General features: G+C 43.0%; 1 protein-coding gene across 8 annotated transcripts in view; it reads right to left on the bottom strand.

Annotated features, from left to right (window-relative positions):
* STARD3NL (STARD3 N-terminal like) overlaps positions 1-1,565 on the bottom strand; it is a 46,888-nt gene extending 45,323 nt beyond the window's left edge. For 5 of the 8 annotated variants that reach the window (XM_043508727.1, XM_043508728.1, XM_038390748.2 and 2 more), the window contains exon 1: positions 1,408-1,565. The gene's annotated coding sequence lies outside the window, so the exon portion shown is untranslated. Of the gene's footprint in view, positions 1-863; positions 1,180-1,407 lie in introns of those variants that run through there. The other 3 variants (XM_043508723.1, XM_043508726.1, XM_043508722.1) reach the window with 3 other exon arrangements.
* Positions 1,566-17,358: the final 15,793 nt, after the last annotated feature.

The following is a 17,358-nucleotide window of genomic DNA, read 5'->3' on the forward strand; positions in this document are numbered from 1 at the left end:
AATGGGTGTAGTTTGACATTAGAATTATTCACTTTATATGATCACACTGTAGGGAAAATCTAAGAGTTGCCCACATTAATTTGTTTTCGCTGTTTTCAGAGACAATACACTGTGATACAGAATTCCTGTGGCGCTGTATACGCCAGGCCATTTGTTAAACCAGTGGTTCTCAACCTATTTACCATTGTGGGCCACAAATGCAGCTCTCTATTGCATCCACACAATACATATACTACGTATATGACCCTGAGGATGTCACATGGTCTGCAGCTGCATGTCGATTGGGCTGCAAGTGGCCAGCGGGTTGAGAACCACCATACACCGGACCCTCGCTAGAACACGCGTCTATATAGCGCAAATTTGCATATAACACGGTCATGGCCATGGATCCCAAATTTAATTACTTTAATAGCAATTCATTTTAATGTGGTACTGCGCATGGATCCCAAATCCCACGTTCTAGCGAGGGCCTGGTGGTATTAAATTGACATCTTGGGGCGGCGGAACGGGGGGGGGGGATGTGCAAGGACCCTCCCACTTTTTACTATCTGTAAGGATGACTGGGGGGAAGGGGCAGCGCAGAAGCGGGGCCTTGGAGGGGAAGGGGCAGTTCAGGCACTGGTGGCCCCACCAATTTTAGGACATTTCCACCGCCCCTGCTGACATCCCCTGGGGAAGAAAAAAAAAAAAACAAAAACGTAAGCTTCAGTTGTACAGCACCAAAATCAGCTATGACTGATCTGCACATATAACAGATGTTTCAGCGAATGCAGCGCACAAACTATGCTGGAGGTTTCTAGAGGAACCTCTACTTTGACGAGCGGACTGGCCCCTCCTTTATTCAACGCTGACCCAAAGCCTACCTGCTCTCCCACAGAAATGCCCCGAGGCAAAAAGCAGGGGCTGGGTCCCTGACTTTTCAATGACACTTTCTTAACGCTGCTGCTGCTGCTGCTGCTGCTGCACCCCCCCAGCCAGCCTACCTGACTTTGAATGGACACAAAAATGAAACAGCCGCAACCAAGCTACCCAGGTACCCCAGGAGTGGCGGGCCCCCGCCCCCGCCTGTCACAGCTCCCCTGGCAGCCGGGCGGAGCGGGCCAAGGCCCGGGGCGCCCCCACCCGGAGCGGCCTGAGGCTGGGACCCGATCCGGCCCCACCTGCCCGGCCCTCACAGCCTAAGGGGCCTCCGCTCCTGGATAGGCCGCGGCGCGTCCCCGGGGCCTGGAGGGGGCGGGTAAGACAGGCCGAGGCCCCCAGGGAGCGGGGCGGGGGCAGATCAGTGAGGGGCGCGGAGGGAGCTAGTCACCTGAGGGGGAGGGGCGGGAGCAAGGGGCGGGCTGGCCGGCGGCGGGGGGGGGCGGAAGAGCGGGATCTGAGCCCGCGGGGGGGGACGGGGGGGCTTACCTCAGCCGGGCGGGGGCGGCGCCGCGCCGCTGCGGCCAGGAGCGGCCCCGGCTGGGGGGGAGGGGGGCCGCGGGGGCACGGGGCCGCGCACTAACAGACGCCGCCGCGGGGCCTGGCAACTGCCACGCACCCAGTGACGAGCGCGCCAGGGGGCGGGGCCCGCGTCGGCGGCGGCTCGGGGTGGGCGAGCGGGGCATGGGCGGGGCTCAGAGGGCAGGGGGCGGGGCTTCCCCCTCCCTGGGCAGCGTCGGGATGGGGGTGGTCGGGGCGGGTCACGAAGGAGGCGTCGCTGGCTCAGAGGCACCGAGGGGCCCCAGGGGGCGGGTGGGTCATCCAGTCCCTGCTGAAAGAAAAGCAGGACTTGGGGCACCTTAGAGACTAACGCATTTATTAGAGCAGAAGCTTTCGTGAGCTGCCGCTCACTGCATCGGATGCATTTGAGCTTATGCTCTAATAAATGTGTTAGTCTCTAAGGTGCCACAAGTCCTCCTTTTCTTTTTGCGGATACAGACGAACACGGCTGCTGCTCTGAAACAAGTCCCTGCTGTCACCAGCACCCCAGCCGCATACCCGCACTCGCACAGTGACCAAGCTCCTTTTTAAAAGGAGATGGGTCATCAGCACCCCATCGACGGCTGAAACTCAGCCTATGAGCCTAGCATCTTCATTGTCACCATTTAGGCCCCTGCTCTGCTGCACTAGTGCGGGCGGTTACACAGCCCTTAAATTTTGATGTCTGCCCATTTCCTGCCCCCCCCACACAAAATTACCAGATTCCGATGAAGTGAGCTGTAGCTCACGAAAGCTTATGCTCTAATAAATTTGTTAGTCTCTAAGGTGCCACAAGTACTCCTTTTCTTTTTGCGAATACAGACTAACACGGCTGCTACTCTGAAACCAGATTTTTGAAAAAACACATCATCAGATTTTTACCTGAACTTGGCAAGTGCAGGAACCCCCCAGACCTAGGGTTGCCAATCCTCCAGTATTTGCTCTGGAGCCTCCAGGAATTAAACATGAATCTTTAATGAAAGATTATGTCATTGGATGAAACCTCCAGGGATGTGTCCAACCAAAATTGGCAAACCAACCCAGGCCTCTATCAGCCTCACACAGGCCCTGCCCCACAGCACAGCACACCTGAGCGGAGGGTCACTGCCGGTTGATGGCTGCTGGGTGTGGGGGAATGAGACGAGCAGAGAGGCAGGTGATTGCCACCATCTGCTTTCCCTGCCCAAAAGATGCCTCTCCTGACTCCAGCCCTTCAGCACAGCTGTGTCCGCTTTCCCCAGTGCTGTGGCAGAGGGAGATGAGTCCCAGCAGCCAAGATCACATGGCCACTGAGGTAATACGCCTGTAGGCAATGGAAGGCTCCCTCATGCCACCTCCCATGAGTAGTAGACATCCCTAACATACCCCAAACACTGGCCCTTCATTTTCAGTTTTTACTGATTTTTCACCTGTTTTTTAAACACTGACATTCCCAGGACACAAAATAAAAACCAAAAACAAAGGGCCTTAAATTATGTATAATCCAAGACACAAATGTGCCCCACAAGTTGTTGATACACCACCCCAATTCTACTCCTCATGCTGCCAAAGTGGTCCCTCCCAATCTGCCACATACAGTGCCATAGCACCACCTTCCAGATCTGCTGTAACCAATGAGAAGACCATCCCATGCCCCTCCACTACCTCGCACTGTACAAATTCCTGTTGATTTGAATAGGGAACTAAGAATTAAATATGTATAAATAAAGTAGTTCTCAGGTGTCTCCAAGTCTAGTGGCCACTCATCCTATATCTATATCTGTATTAGTTAACATCTCTTATTAGTGTATAATATTCTGTGACTTGTCTAATAAGAAGCATTTGCTCAGATAATTTTGTTTTCACAAACTGGTCAGGCAAAGTGATACACATAGTTGTTCAAATGTATGATTTTTGCAACATAAATAAAAGATTGTAAAGTGGAATTCCATTAAAAAAAAGTCAGGCTGGTCTATTTTTTCATGTAGTTATATTTCAGTCTTTGAAATATATAATAGGTGTTCACTCTAACCTTAAGAAACGTGTCTACAAATTTTTAAGTTAGCCTAATTGTCTAAGAATCAGCTAAGAAATGACACTCCTGCCAATGCTATTTTTCTGTACAAAATACTGTTCTGTAACAGCCCCGTCCTTCTTTATGCAATTGCTTTGTTATTTGAACAACTGGGATTTGAAAATCAATATATATCTAAATGTCTCTTGGGTCACCTCAGTAATTCATCTTCTGAAATCCTTAAAGGGTTCCTGTCCTGATCTATATTGCGTTCTCTCACTCCACATTCGATTTCTGTGCAGCATATACCTCCATAGTTCAAAGGCTTAATGAATAAGTAACTGAGGTTTGAATATATCAGTGCCAAAATAACTCCTGTACCACTGCAACTAGTACATGTAAAATAGGGATAATGATACTGACATTCTTAGTAAAGCACTTTAAGATCTACTGATGAGCACAATATAGGTATTATTATATCTATGCAATCCTTAGACAGCTAAGTCCTAGCATAAAATGATGTGTCTGTAAGCAAAAGCCTAATGGGAAAAAACTGTCTCAAGTAAAATTGTACTCCATTTTGCTTATTTTGCTTTATACTCCATTTTGCTAGCTTTGAATTAGTAAGAAGAAATTGTAAGAAGAAGTGGAAGAATTCTACCGAGAGCTCAAAAGAGCCCTCGCACAAAAGTCCATTTACACTGTCACGATGGGAGATTTCATCGCCAAGGTTGGGCAAGGGAAAGCTGATAAAAAGTTCATAGGGAGATATGGCAGCGGTGAAAGGAATGAAAGAGGAGCAAAGCTGATAGCGATGGCAGAAACTAAAGAACTTTACGTGGCAAACACCTGGTATAAAAAGAAGACCGCAAGAAGGTGGACATGGATCGTGCCAAATGCGAAGAGCAAGAATGAAATAGACTATATTTTAGTCAATAAAAGGCGCATAGTTCAAGACATCTCTGTGGTGCAGCTTTTCAACACCAGCAGTGACCATCGCCTGCTTAGACCGAAGTTGATTTTCGACTAAGCGGTGGAAAAGAAGGCGTTACAGATGGCAAACAGGAAACAGTGGCCGAAGACATACAATGAAGCAAGGCTGAAGAAAGCAATTTCTGGGTTTGACTGGAGCCAGATGGAAAAGTGTAATGATGACTACAGTATCTTTGCTAACAAGCTGAGAAGTAGCATAAAAGCAGCTGAAATTGAAAAGCTGAAGAAGGTGAAAGGAAGAATCTTGAAGAAACAAAAAACTTGTTGGAGAAGTGGAGAAACATGAAAAGGAGCTCAATAACAACCTCGAGTACTCCATTCTGTGCAAGCTTATACGGTGAAAACTGAAGGACAACTCTGAGAACTTGCGGAAAGAAAAGCTCCTCAAAACAGCTGAATCACGCAAGAACCTCAGGACATGCAAGCGGAAATTGACGCAGTATTGATTGAGCATGACAGCATTGAAGAACAAAGACGGAGAGACAGTAATCGACAGAGCAGGGATAGAGGAGGTCTGCAAGGACTTCTATACAGAACTGTTCAAATCAAGAATCAACGTCCCTTTCCCAATGCTCCAAGAGTCAGGAGAACGCGTCCCCCAAATAACCATCAGTGAAGTCCAAAGCGCACTACATCAGGTGAAGAAGGGAAAAGCTCCAGGCAAAGATGGAATAATGTCAGAAATTATTTCTGCAGGAGGCGAAAAACTTTGGAAGGCCCTTGCTTTAAGATTTAGTAGATATCTTGAAGAAGGAAAAATACCATCTTGCTGCACAAGAAGGGTGATGGAGAAAATCTTAAGAACTACCGCCCTATATGCCTGCTCTCTCACATCTACAAGCTCTTTACAAAGGTGATAACGAACCACCTCTCACAGATTCTGGATGAACAACAGCCGAGAGAGCAGGCAGGGTTTTGAAGAAATTTCAGCACGATTGACCATATATTTACCCTTAGCCAGCTCCTAGAAAGAGCAATGGAATACAAACTCCCGCTGTGCATTGCTTTCATTGACTACGAAAAGGCCTTCAAAAGCGTCAAGTTTAACGCAATATTAAAGGCGCTCGCAGAGCAGGGCATTATCATGCAGTACATCAGTTTGTTGAAGGAAGCGAATACTGGATGTACAACAGACATTACTCTCCTCAGAACTCCCCTCCGCATCCCAAATCGAGAAAGGTGTAAAGCAAGGAGATACAATTTCACCAAAACTATTCACCGCCTGTCTCGAAATGGTTATGAACAAGATCAGCTGGAGGAGTGGTGTCAACATAAAACGGAGAACAATTATCCCATCTCAGATTCGCGGATGACATCGTACTAATTGCCGAAAGCACCAACCAACTGCAGAGCATGCTACGAAGACTCGACAAGAAAAGCAGTCAGGTCGGCCTGAAAATGAACTGCTGCAAAACGAAATACATGTGATCAGACATCTTACGAAAAGCCCAAATAACGGTAACAGGAGAAGAAATCAAAGAAGTGGAACAGTACATATATTTGGGCCAAGAAGTTAATATGCAACAAGACCTGAATGGAGAACTCTTGCAAAGGATTCAGGCAGGATGGTGTGCGTTTAATTCCATCAAGGAGGTCCTCAAAGGAAAAATCGACAAGATCACACGTACAAATATCTTCAATTAAACAGTGCTGCCAGCCATGCTGTATGGCAGTGAAACGTGGCCATTGATGAAGAGAGAACAGCAGCTATTGGTAGCTGAAAGGGCAATGGAATGAGGTATGTTGGGGAATTTCCCTTCTGGATCACATCCCAAATGAAATGATCAGAGAACATAATGGTGTGAAAGATATTGTCGTGGAAAGCAGACATAACAAGATGCGATGCGCGGGCCACACAGCACAGCTCATGGACAATAGGTGGACCGCAATCGTTGCTGAGTGGTACCCACAAGAACAGAAAAGACCACCCGGTCGGCCTCCAAGAAGATGGGAAGATGGCATCATTAAGTGTTTTGGACGAATATAGAGAAAAAAGGCAAGAGTGTGAGAAGAATGGCAGATGTTTTGCGATCGGCGCAGTCTTAACGACAGCTAAAGACCAATCGATCCAGGTGAAGAAGAAATTGTAGCCTTGAATTAGTAAGAAGAAATTGTTCTGAGTTTATTCTTTACTGATTGTGTTAATGATTGTTTTTAGAAGGATATAAGTTTTATGGCTATCTTTGCCTTATTTACCGTTTGGTGTGAGTGAAGAACATATGGTAATTAACTGAGAAAGGACAGCTAGGCCAGATGGTCAAGAAGGGAGCGGAAGAGTTGAGAGGCGCCAACTTTCACCCGGATGGCAGACTGACGACCCTAAAGCAAAGGCATACACCCCAAAGACAAGATAAAGAGTGGAGCCAGAGGGATGAGATAAGAAACAACTGCGGATAACTCCCAGTAACAACCCAAATAACGCTGATTGGAGCAACCTTGAACAGCTCCGGTGTAACACAGCAAGCTCCAGAGACTTGTATGGGAATTTATTACTATAAAAGAAAGGTGTAATGCCCTGGGACTTTGGGTTCATTCTGCATCAATGTTGGAGCTTCAAAAGCATTCAACAGAAGCCCAGCTCCCCTTTCTCATGTTCAGTTTCAGATGGCCACTGAAACTGACCAAACAACACTAAGGACTGTTAACTATAAAATCCAGCTGCAGAACCTTTCGGGGGGGTGTGTGTGTGTGAATGTGACAGCTGTGAGTGTCAATGTGACAATGTGACAATGTGAGTGTGACAGCTGCAGCGGCACAGGAGCTAGCAAACAGAGCTCTAAACAGGGGAGTTTGAGTGGGAGTTTGCAAGGGGAGTTTGTATTGTGGTGCTTGTTTGGGGTTTGCTTTTGCTGGGGGGTGTGTGGTCTTTTTGGTGTGGCTTGTGTTTCCCAGATTAACAGGATTTAGGTGGGAAGGAGATGACAGATACAGAGGCAGCTGTGGGAGTGACTCCTGTAGTGAAAGACACATTGAGGATGACTGGATGTGGAAGCTGTGGTATGTACATGATCCTGGAGGGGGGAACCAGTAAGAGTTTTTTCTGCATGAAATGTCGTCTGATAGAGCTGATGGAGGAAAAGATCCGAGGTTTGGAGATGCAGGTGGAAAGTCTGGTTGAGTTTAGGAAGGGGTTTGAGCAGATGATGGAGCAAAGATATGAGGTATCTGAAGGGAAAAGCTCAGACTCACAGATGGAAGCAGGGCTGGGGAATTTTGAGGAGAGACTGGATGAGGAAAGTGGTCAGTGGAAACATGTGACTCAAAGAATCAGGCAGAGAAAAAGACGGGCTAGTGAAGGAGAAATAGAGCTTAGGAACAGGTTTGCAGAGTTGGAAAATGAAGAAGGGGCTCAGCAGGTACTTGTTGAAGGTGGAAGGGTAAGGAAGAAGAGAAGAGAGGCTAGTCCTATAGAAAAAGGGGAACAGTCAAGGGAGACTACACCAAATATGAGCCCCAGGAGGATACAGGATGGGTTGAAGAGGATTGTAAGGGAAAATAGGAATGGAAAGAACTTGCAGCCAGAGGGAACAGGGGAGAGACTGGAGAATAGCACTGTCACCAGGAAAAGGCAGGTCTATGTGATCGGGGACTCTTTATTGAGAAGAATAGACAGGCCTGTAACTAGAGCTGATCCTGAGAATAGAAGGGTGTGCTGTCTTCCGGGTGCTAAGATACGGGATGTAGACCTGAGGTTGAAAAGGATCCTAAAGGGAGCGGGAAAGAATCCCCTAATTATCCTTCATGTGGAAACAAATGATACAGCCAGATTCTCGCTGGAAAGTATCCAGGGAGACTATGCTAGGCTGGGGAAGACGCTTAAGGAAATTGAGGCTCAGGTGATCTTTAGCGGGATCCTTCCTGTTCCTAGAGAAGGGCAACAAAGGTCTGACAAGATTATGACTGTCAACAGATGGCTTAGGCAGTGGTGCTATAAGGAGGGCTTTGGGATGTATGGCCACTGGGAGGCATTCACGGACAGAGGTTAGTTCTCTCGGGATGGACTTCATCTGAGTAGGGAAGGAAATAGACTTCTAGGATCGAGGCTGGCACAACTGATAAAGAGAGCTTTAAACTAGGAATTGGGGGGAGATGGATGGGAGATGTCCAGAAAATCTCCACGCCAGATTTTAGCATTGAGAGGGAAGAAGATGAAGTAAGAAAGGATACAGCCATGGGTAGGAGAATGTACATAAGGAGCAAGGGCGGTGTGGATACTAGTCTAATAGGTTATACTGGCTGTAGAATGACTGTGCCTAATAGGGTACAAAATGTGAGCGAGTCCAAACAGCAAAAATTAAGATGTTTGTACACCAATGCGAGGAGTCTAGGTAACAAAATGGAGGAACTAGAGCTACTGGTGCAGGAAGTGAAACCAGATATTATAGGGATAACAGAAACATGGTGGAATAGTAGTCATGACTGGACTACAGGTATTGAAGGGTATGTGCTGTTTAGGAAAGACAGAAACAAAGGTAAAGGGGGTGGAGTAGCATTGTATATCAATGATGAGGTAGAATGTAAAGAAATAAGAAGCGATGCAATGGATAAGACAGAGTCCGTCTGGGCAAAAATTACATTGGGGAAGAAAACTAGTAAAGCCTCTCCTACGATAGTGCTTGGGGTGTGCTATAGACCTCCGGGATCTAATTTGGATATGGATAGAGCCCTTTTTAATGTCTTTAATCAAGTAAATACTAATGGAAACTGCGTGATCATGGGAGACTTTAACTTCCCAGATATAGACTGGAGGACCAGTGCTAGTAATAATAATAGGGCTCAGATTTTCCTAGATGCGATAGCTGATAGATTCATTCATCAAGTAGTTGCTGAACCGACTAGAGGGGATGCCATTTTAGATTTAATTTTGGTGAGTAGCGAGGACCTCATAGAAGAAATGGTTGTAGGGGACAATCTTGGCTCAAGTGATCATGAGCTAAATCAGTTCAAACTAAATGGAAGGATTACCAAAAATAAATCTGCAACTAGGGTTTTTGATTTCAAAAGGGCTGACTTTCAAAAATTAAGGAAATTAGTTAGGGAAGTGGATTGGACTGAAGAACTTATGGATCTAAAGGTAGAGGAGGCCTGGGATTACTTTAAATCAAAACTGCAGAAGCTATCGGAAGCCTGTATCCCAAGAAAGGGGAAAAAATTCATAGGAAGGAGTTGTAGACCAAGCTGGATGAGCAAGCATCTTAGAGAGGTGATTATGAAGAAGCAGAAAGCATACAGGGAGTGGAAGATGGGAGGGATCAGCAAGGAAAGCTACCTAATTGAGGTCAGAAGATGTAGGGATCAAGTGAGAGAGGCTAAAAGTCGAGTAGAGTTGGACCTTGCAAAGGGAATTAAAACCAATAGTAAAAGGTTCTATAGCCATATAAATAAGAAGAAAACTAAGAAGGAAGAAGTGGGGCCGCTTAACACTGAGGATGGAGCGGAGGTTAAAGATAATCTAGGCATGGCCCAATATCTAAACAAATACTTTGCCTCAATCTTTAATAAGGCTAAAGAGGATCTTGGGGATAATGGTAGCATGACATATGGGAAGGAGGATATAGAGGTAGATATTACCATATCAGAGGTAGAAGCGAAACTGAAACAGCTTAATGGGACTAAATCGGGGGGCCCAGATAATCTTCATCCAAGAATATTAAAGGAATTGGCACCTGAAATTGCAAGCCCATTAGCAAGAATTTTTAATGAATCTGTAAACTCAGGAATAGTACCGAATGATTGGAGAATTGCTAATATAGTTCCTATTTTTAAGAAAGGAAAAAAAAGTGATCCGGGTAACTACAGGCCAGTTAGTTTGACATCTGTAGTATGCAAGGTCCTGGAAAAAATTTTGAAGGAGAAATTAGTTAAGGACATTGAAGTCAATGGTAAATGGGACAAAATACAACATGGTTTTACAAAACGTAGATCGTGCCAAACCAACCTAATCTCCTTGTTTGAAAAAGTAACAGATTTTTTAGATAAAGGAAATGCAGTGGATCTAATTTACCTAGATTTCAGTAAGGCATTTGATACCGTGCCACATGGGGAATTATTAGTTAAATTGGAGAAGATGGGGATCAATATGAACATCAAAAGGTGGATAAGGAATTGGTTAAAGGGGAGACTGCAACGGGTCCTACTGAAAGGCGAACTGTCAGGTTGGAGGGAGGTTACCAGTGGAGTTCCTCAGGGATCGGTTTTGGGACCAATCTTATTTAATCTTTTTATTACTGACCTTGGCACAAAAAGTGGGAGTGTGCTAATAAAGTTTGCAGATGATACAAAGCTGGGAGGTATTGCCAATTTGGAGAAGGATCGGGATATTATACAGGAGGATCTGGATGACCTTGTAAACTGGAGTAATAGTAATAAGATGAAATTTAATAGTGAGAAGTGTAAGGTTATGCATTTAGGGATTAATAACAAGAATTTTAGTTATAAGTTGGGGACGCATCAATTAGAAGTAACGGAAGAGGAGAAGGACCTTGGAGTATTGGTTGATCATAGGATGACTATGAGCTGCCAATGTGATATGGCTGTGAAAAAAGCTAATGCGGTTTTGGGATGCATCAGGAGAGGCATTTCCAGTAGGGATAAGGAGGTTTTAGTACCGTTATACAAGGCACTGGTGAGACCTGACCTAGAATACTGTGTGCAGTTCTGGTCTCCCATGTTTAAAAAGGATGAATTCAAACTGGAGCAGGTACAGAGAAGGGCTACTAGGATGATCCGAGGAATGGAAAACTTGTCTTATGAAAGGAGACTTCAGGAGCTTGGCTTGTTTAGCCTAACTAAAAGAAGGTAGAGGGGAGATATGATTGCTCTCTATAAATATATCAGAGGGATAATATAGGAGAGGGAGAGGAATTATTTCAGCTCAGCACCAATGTGGACACAAGAACAAATGGGTATAAACTGGCCACTATGGAAGTTTAGACTTGAAATCAGACGAAGGTTTCTAACCATCAGAGGAGTGAAGTTTTGGAATAACCTTCCAAGGGAAGGAGTGGGGGCAAAAGATCTATCTGGTTTTAAGATTCTACTCGATAAATTTATGGAGGAGATGATATGATGGGATAATGGGATTTTGGTAAGTAATTGATCTTTAAATATTCAGGGTAAATAGGCCAAATCCCCTGAGATGGGATATTAGATGGATGGGATCTGATTTACTATAGAAAATTCTTTCCTGGGTATCTGGCTGGTGAATCTTGCCCAGGTGCTCAGGGTTTAGCTGATTGCCATATTTGGGGTCGGGAAGGAATTTTCCTCCAGGGCAGATTGGAGAGGCCCTGGAGGTTTTTTTGCCTTCCTCTGTAGCACGGGGCATGGTTGACTGGAGGGAGGCTTCTCTGCTCCTTGAAGTTTTGAACCATGATTTAAGGACTTCAATAGCTCAGACATGGGTGAGGTTTTTCATAGGAGTGGGTGGGTGACATTCTGTGGCCTGCGCTGTGCAGGAGGTCGGACTAGATGATCAGAATGGTCCCTTCTGACCTTAGTATCTATGAATCTATGAATCTATGAATAGAAGCATGTTTAAATTTTACAGATGCTCCCAAGGTTACACAAACCAGACTTACGCAAATCCAAGTTTACAGAAAAACTTCGGTAAGCTAGAAATGGGGGGGGGGGTAATTTTATTTATTTATTTATTTATTTATTTGCGTAATGGCCGGAGATATTTTTTCGACTTACACAAATTTTTACTTATGCAAGGCATTCCGGAACAGTACGCTTGCATAAATCGGGGAGCGTCTGTACTCTCAATAAATGTGTTATATTGCCTTATCCCCTTTAAAAGATTCCGTGTGCTTTTTATAAGAATAACATGTCAACTCTATCAATAAACTGCAGTATATACACATGATAAAACATATTAACTCTACCTTTGTCTGACAGACATATGTTTGTATAATCCAGCCCAGCCTAGTGAACTCTAATCCCAATTGGGGACTTTAGCTGCTACCATATGTGATGCTGGCAAACCAGGTGCCAGGTCATGCCAAAGCTCCAGGCCTCACTGAACACTTACAAATGCATAGTGGGAAGCCAGGCTGATTGACTTGTGTATTAGTATAGATCAAAATGATTGTTAAATGTCTAAAAATATATTTGGTTTTTAAACTTCATGGAAAGTAATGGGATGTTACATGAATTGTTTTCACTTATCTGTATTCTGTTAGAATGTAATAGCAAACATTTACATTGTGTAGTCCTCTGTAACTAAATAACCCATCAAACAAGAAAGAGGCCTTGTGCAACACAAATGAAGAACTTTAACAGGAAAGTACTAATTCTTGTACATTTGAAGGCAAGTGATCATCGTGTGTGATGATCTATTCCTCTCTCTGCCAAAGAAAGAGCCTATTTAGATGGTCACCCTGTCAGCTTGTTTCCTGTGAGAAGAAACCGTAAGTGTGGACTCAGGGAAATACCCTTTATCTCTGGACTTTTTGGATTCTAATAGGCCAGAATAACTGAACAAGAAGATGGAGCTCCCCAGCCCTGAGAGACTTTTGGGAAACTGGCAGATTACTACATCTCTGCTACCATTTGGAATTATAGACTGTGACTCATCTGTACATATATTTTCACCTTCTTTAACCGTTCAATAACCCTCATTCCTTTTTCTTAGCTAATATACACTTTTACTTAGTTTAGTATAGAATTGGCTACCAGCATTGTCTTTGGTGCGAGATATAGCACGCAAATTGACTTGGGTGAGTGACTGGTCTCTTGGGAGAGGGTGTAACCTGGAATACTTGTGATTTTTTGTGTAAATGACCATTTATCACATAGTCCAGCTTGCCTGAGTGACAAGATGTCTAAGGGGACTGTCTGTGACTCCATTATAAGACAATTATAATACTTCAGGAGTTCATGTTTGTTACTGGTTTGTTGAAATTGAATGATAGAACATACCATCAGTTTGAGGTATCTGTCCTGCTTTTGACAGTCTCCCTAAGGTAGGAATTATCAGTCACGAGCCACTCCAGACAGTATGATACCATAATATAAATATTTACTATTACTATCAATCCAGTTACACTAAACATTGTTCTGTTTGTAGTGTGGACAGGAACTTTTTCACAGCTCTTCTTTTTATTTGTATATACTGTACATATGTCCATAACCTGAGCCATACACATGTAGTTTCAAAAGTATCAATAGGAGAACATTAAACTCTGCCCAGGCCTTTACTTGTCTGTTATTCAGTACTATCACAAAAGCTAACAGAATTTACTAAAAACAATGACATGTTTATTAAACACAACTAAACATATTTACCCCCTCCAATAAAACAAATGGTTTTCTGCGCATTTTCATTAGAAAACAACAAATTCAATCAACAATAATGTAGCATTAGCAAAATGGTAACATACAACAAAATCTTAAATATTCTTTTTAATCTTTTACAAGTAAAAGTGCATTCTAATGGAGAAAAATAGTTCCAAGAACATTTGCCAGTTATGATTATTTGATTGTTGATTGGAGAATAACTGATTTCTTGGCTGCAGTCTTCTCAATGCAATAAGTGAAGAAACAAGTTCTCACTATTCAGAGTTAAATACATTTGTTAATGTTCATATGCCTGAAAAATGCTTGAGTAACAAAGTGAGCTGGTACTCTTGCTCTATGAGTAAATTCCAAGACAATCTCTTGTATTATTAGACTAACTCCACCGTCCTCTCCTTTTGCATCCTAAGATGTCATTTCAGAAAATAAGCCCACGTTCATTGTAATCATGCCTATAGAAACAGGCAAAACTATTTCTAGCGATGCAGTTGAATCCAACAACTTCATACCTGTATAGGATCTTTAAAAAAGGTAAAACAATATACAAATATGTTAATATCCTCCAGTGAACAACTCAGTATTAGCACAGAGATTATCTGGGGAGGAAGCAAAACTCTAAATTAACGGGGCACCATCAATTTATAATTTTTCAGATTAATTTATTTCAAATTATATATTATTCTATCAGAAAACCCTTGCAATTTTATGGCCTGATTTTTCCAATACTGTTTAAAGGATATTTGGGTAGGACCAAGAGCAAACATGTTTGGGTCCACTCCTCCAGCCCTCTCCCTTTCAGTCTAGGCACTCACCTGCCTGCTGATCCTTCTGTTTCATGTTTGCTACTACGATTACTGGTAAGCATTCTCTTGCAGGGCCCAGGCTAAAAGGTTCATGAGAACTTTACTCTGGCCCAGCACAATGCATAAGACAGGAATTACAATGGACCATCAACAAAATAGTGAAAATGACTAAACACAAAGTGTAAAATCCAGGCCCTATTGAAGACAACAGGAGCTTTGCCAATAACGTCAAGTAGGGCCAAGATTTCCCCCAAAGTGCTGTCAAGTGTACAATGTAAGCAAACTGGAAAAACAGAGACTATTTATAACAATATTACGTACAAAATTTTGAAATGGAAATATAATTTTCAAAGTGATGGTTTGCAACTAGTAGGAACAGTTGAAAGGTTTTTTGAGGAGTTGGGGTAGAAGGCGGGGAAAGAATTCAATTCTCTGTCCAGGGGCTAAGTTATTTGAAAGGAAATTTTTCCTGAAAATTAAGCATTTTGAAATAGAAAGTACATTTTGGTTATTTACTTGGTTATTTATGCAAACCTATGATAAAATTGCCAATAGGTCAACTATCCCATGGCCAGACTTAATTGCAAATGTAATTAGTGTGATCCATGGTTGCTGCCACTAATGCAACATACTCATCAACAAACTCCATTGTACTTATTCCTTTTGACTCTGGAACTGCAAAACAAACACAAAAGGCCAAATTCAGAAGTGAACGTAAATTAATTCAAAAGGAATCTGTCAGTGTTTATTATGTTACAACTTCTGGCCCCTTTATGTGTATTTTATATCGACTTACACTCCTTCATACTTGCAACTGCCAAAGCACACCTTCTGAAAAGTCAGTGTTGGACTGCACCATTGTTAACTGAGAAGATATGTGAGCTAACAGAAGAAACTATGCAGGGTGAAACAGAATGGCCTGGAGATGGAATAACGTAGGATAGAATATAATGAAATTAGCAGACAGATACATAGGCAGACTAGATGAGACAAGAGCGAATATATGAGGACCAAAGTGTATGGAACTTGAGAATTATAAAGAGAGTAAAATTACAAAAGATATATTCACAATGATCAGACTTCTTACCAAAAGGTTTTCCCCACAATCAAACATTATAAAAGATCACAAGGGCAGAGTTCCCACGGAGGGCGATGATATTAAACACACGTAGAGAGATTATTGTGCCATTCTGTGTGCCTCGCCAAAGCCACGCATAATGACAAAAGCATATAGAATCTGAGCCATCACTCCTGTGAGAAGAAGGGCATACTATTATGAAAAAGAAGGGTGTGAAAGCACCAGAAATAGATAATACACCTTCAGAATTGTTAAAAGCAATTGATGAACATGGTACTGCTCTTATGTGGAAAATTTGTAGTGATATATGGCTGACTAGAAATTGGCTGGAAGACTGGATAAAGGGATTTTTCTGCCCTTATTAAAGAAGGGAGACAGAGTAAGTAACTACTGTACTATCTCCCTGATATTGCATGCCAGCAAATTTCTGCTCTACATAATCCAGGATTGCATGAAATAAAGGTTAAAAGCAGAACTACCACCACAGCAAGCTCATTTTAGGGAGGGCCAATCACATGTGACCAAATCACAACTGTTACATCATTGAAAAATACATTGATCAAGTGCTTCATTGACAACTCAAAAGCATTCAATATCATCTGACATGATCATCTTGGAGGATTCTAGAAAAGATGGGGATTGCAAAGCATCTCATTGAATCCATTGCAAGTCTGCTACCACCAGACCACGATGTGGGCAAACAATGAGTGGTTTTCCACTGGGCAGGGTGAGACACAAGGGTGTATTTTGTCCCCCAAACCTCTTTAATATATACAGAGAAATTATTCTGAGACAAGCCTTGGAAAGTTTTGTCAAAGTGGAAGGAACTGGGATCTCCATTACTGGATACCTCTTAACTGACCTCAGATATGCTGATGACACAACGCTCTTGCTACAACTGCCAAGGAAATGCAACAAACGCTGGAGTCTGTAAAAACAGTTAGTGAGGAATATGAACTGTTCTTGCATGCAACAAAAAAAATGCATGGCATTTATAACAAAAACAGAATGTTAGTGGATATTATGATTATTGGACAAGCTGTAAAAGTAGCAGATGAATTTAATTATCTGAGATCACATATATATATACAACCAAGGAGGCTGTTCCAAAGAAATCATAAGAACACTAGAGATGGCTAACTTAGCTATGGCCTCTCAAAATGTACAAAAGTGTGACTGGTGAAAAGCCTAATTTTTTCCATAGTGATTTATGGATGGGAGTCATGGGACATTAATGCTGCCAACAAGAAGAAAACTGAAGTTTTTGAAAGGTGGTGCTTGTGAAGATTCTTGCATATTTTCTGGACGGAAAAAAAAAGACAAATGCCTACGTTAGAAATAGTATTGAAGAGAAGCAAACCTTGATGTTGGAGAAAAACAGATACAAATTTATGTACTTTGGCCACATTAGGCATAAAGATGGAAATAACTTTGAGAAAGTTATCATGTAGGAATGGTGGATGTTCATCGTAGTAGAAGACAACAAGAGAGGAGATGTATGTATGGTGAGTGGCAGATCACTGGAAGGTCAGCTGCAGCATGCTCAGAGTGAGCGATGGATCATGAAAGCTTCTAAATTTCTGCTATGCCATCCCCGATATTCAGTCATGAATACATGGATTTATTTACTTAAGGCTCACTCAGACACTTACTAACACACAGTTTATACCTGTTGTGATAAACTCAGGACAGACAGCTGAAGGGTGGGGTAGAAAACAGTCCCAGAAGGGTAAAAG

Source organism: Dermochelys coriacea, chromosome 2 (genome assembly GCF_009764565.3).
Source record: "Dermochelys coriacea isolate rDerCor1 chromosome 2, rDerCor1.pri.v4, whole genome shotgun sequence".
Lineage (NCBI taxonomy): Eukaryota > Metazoa > Chordata > Testudines > Dermochelyidae > Dermochelys > Dermochelys coriacea.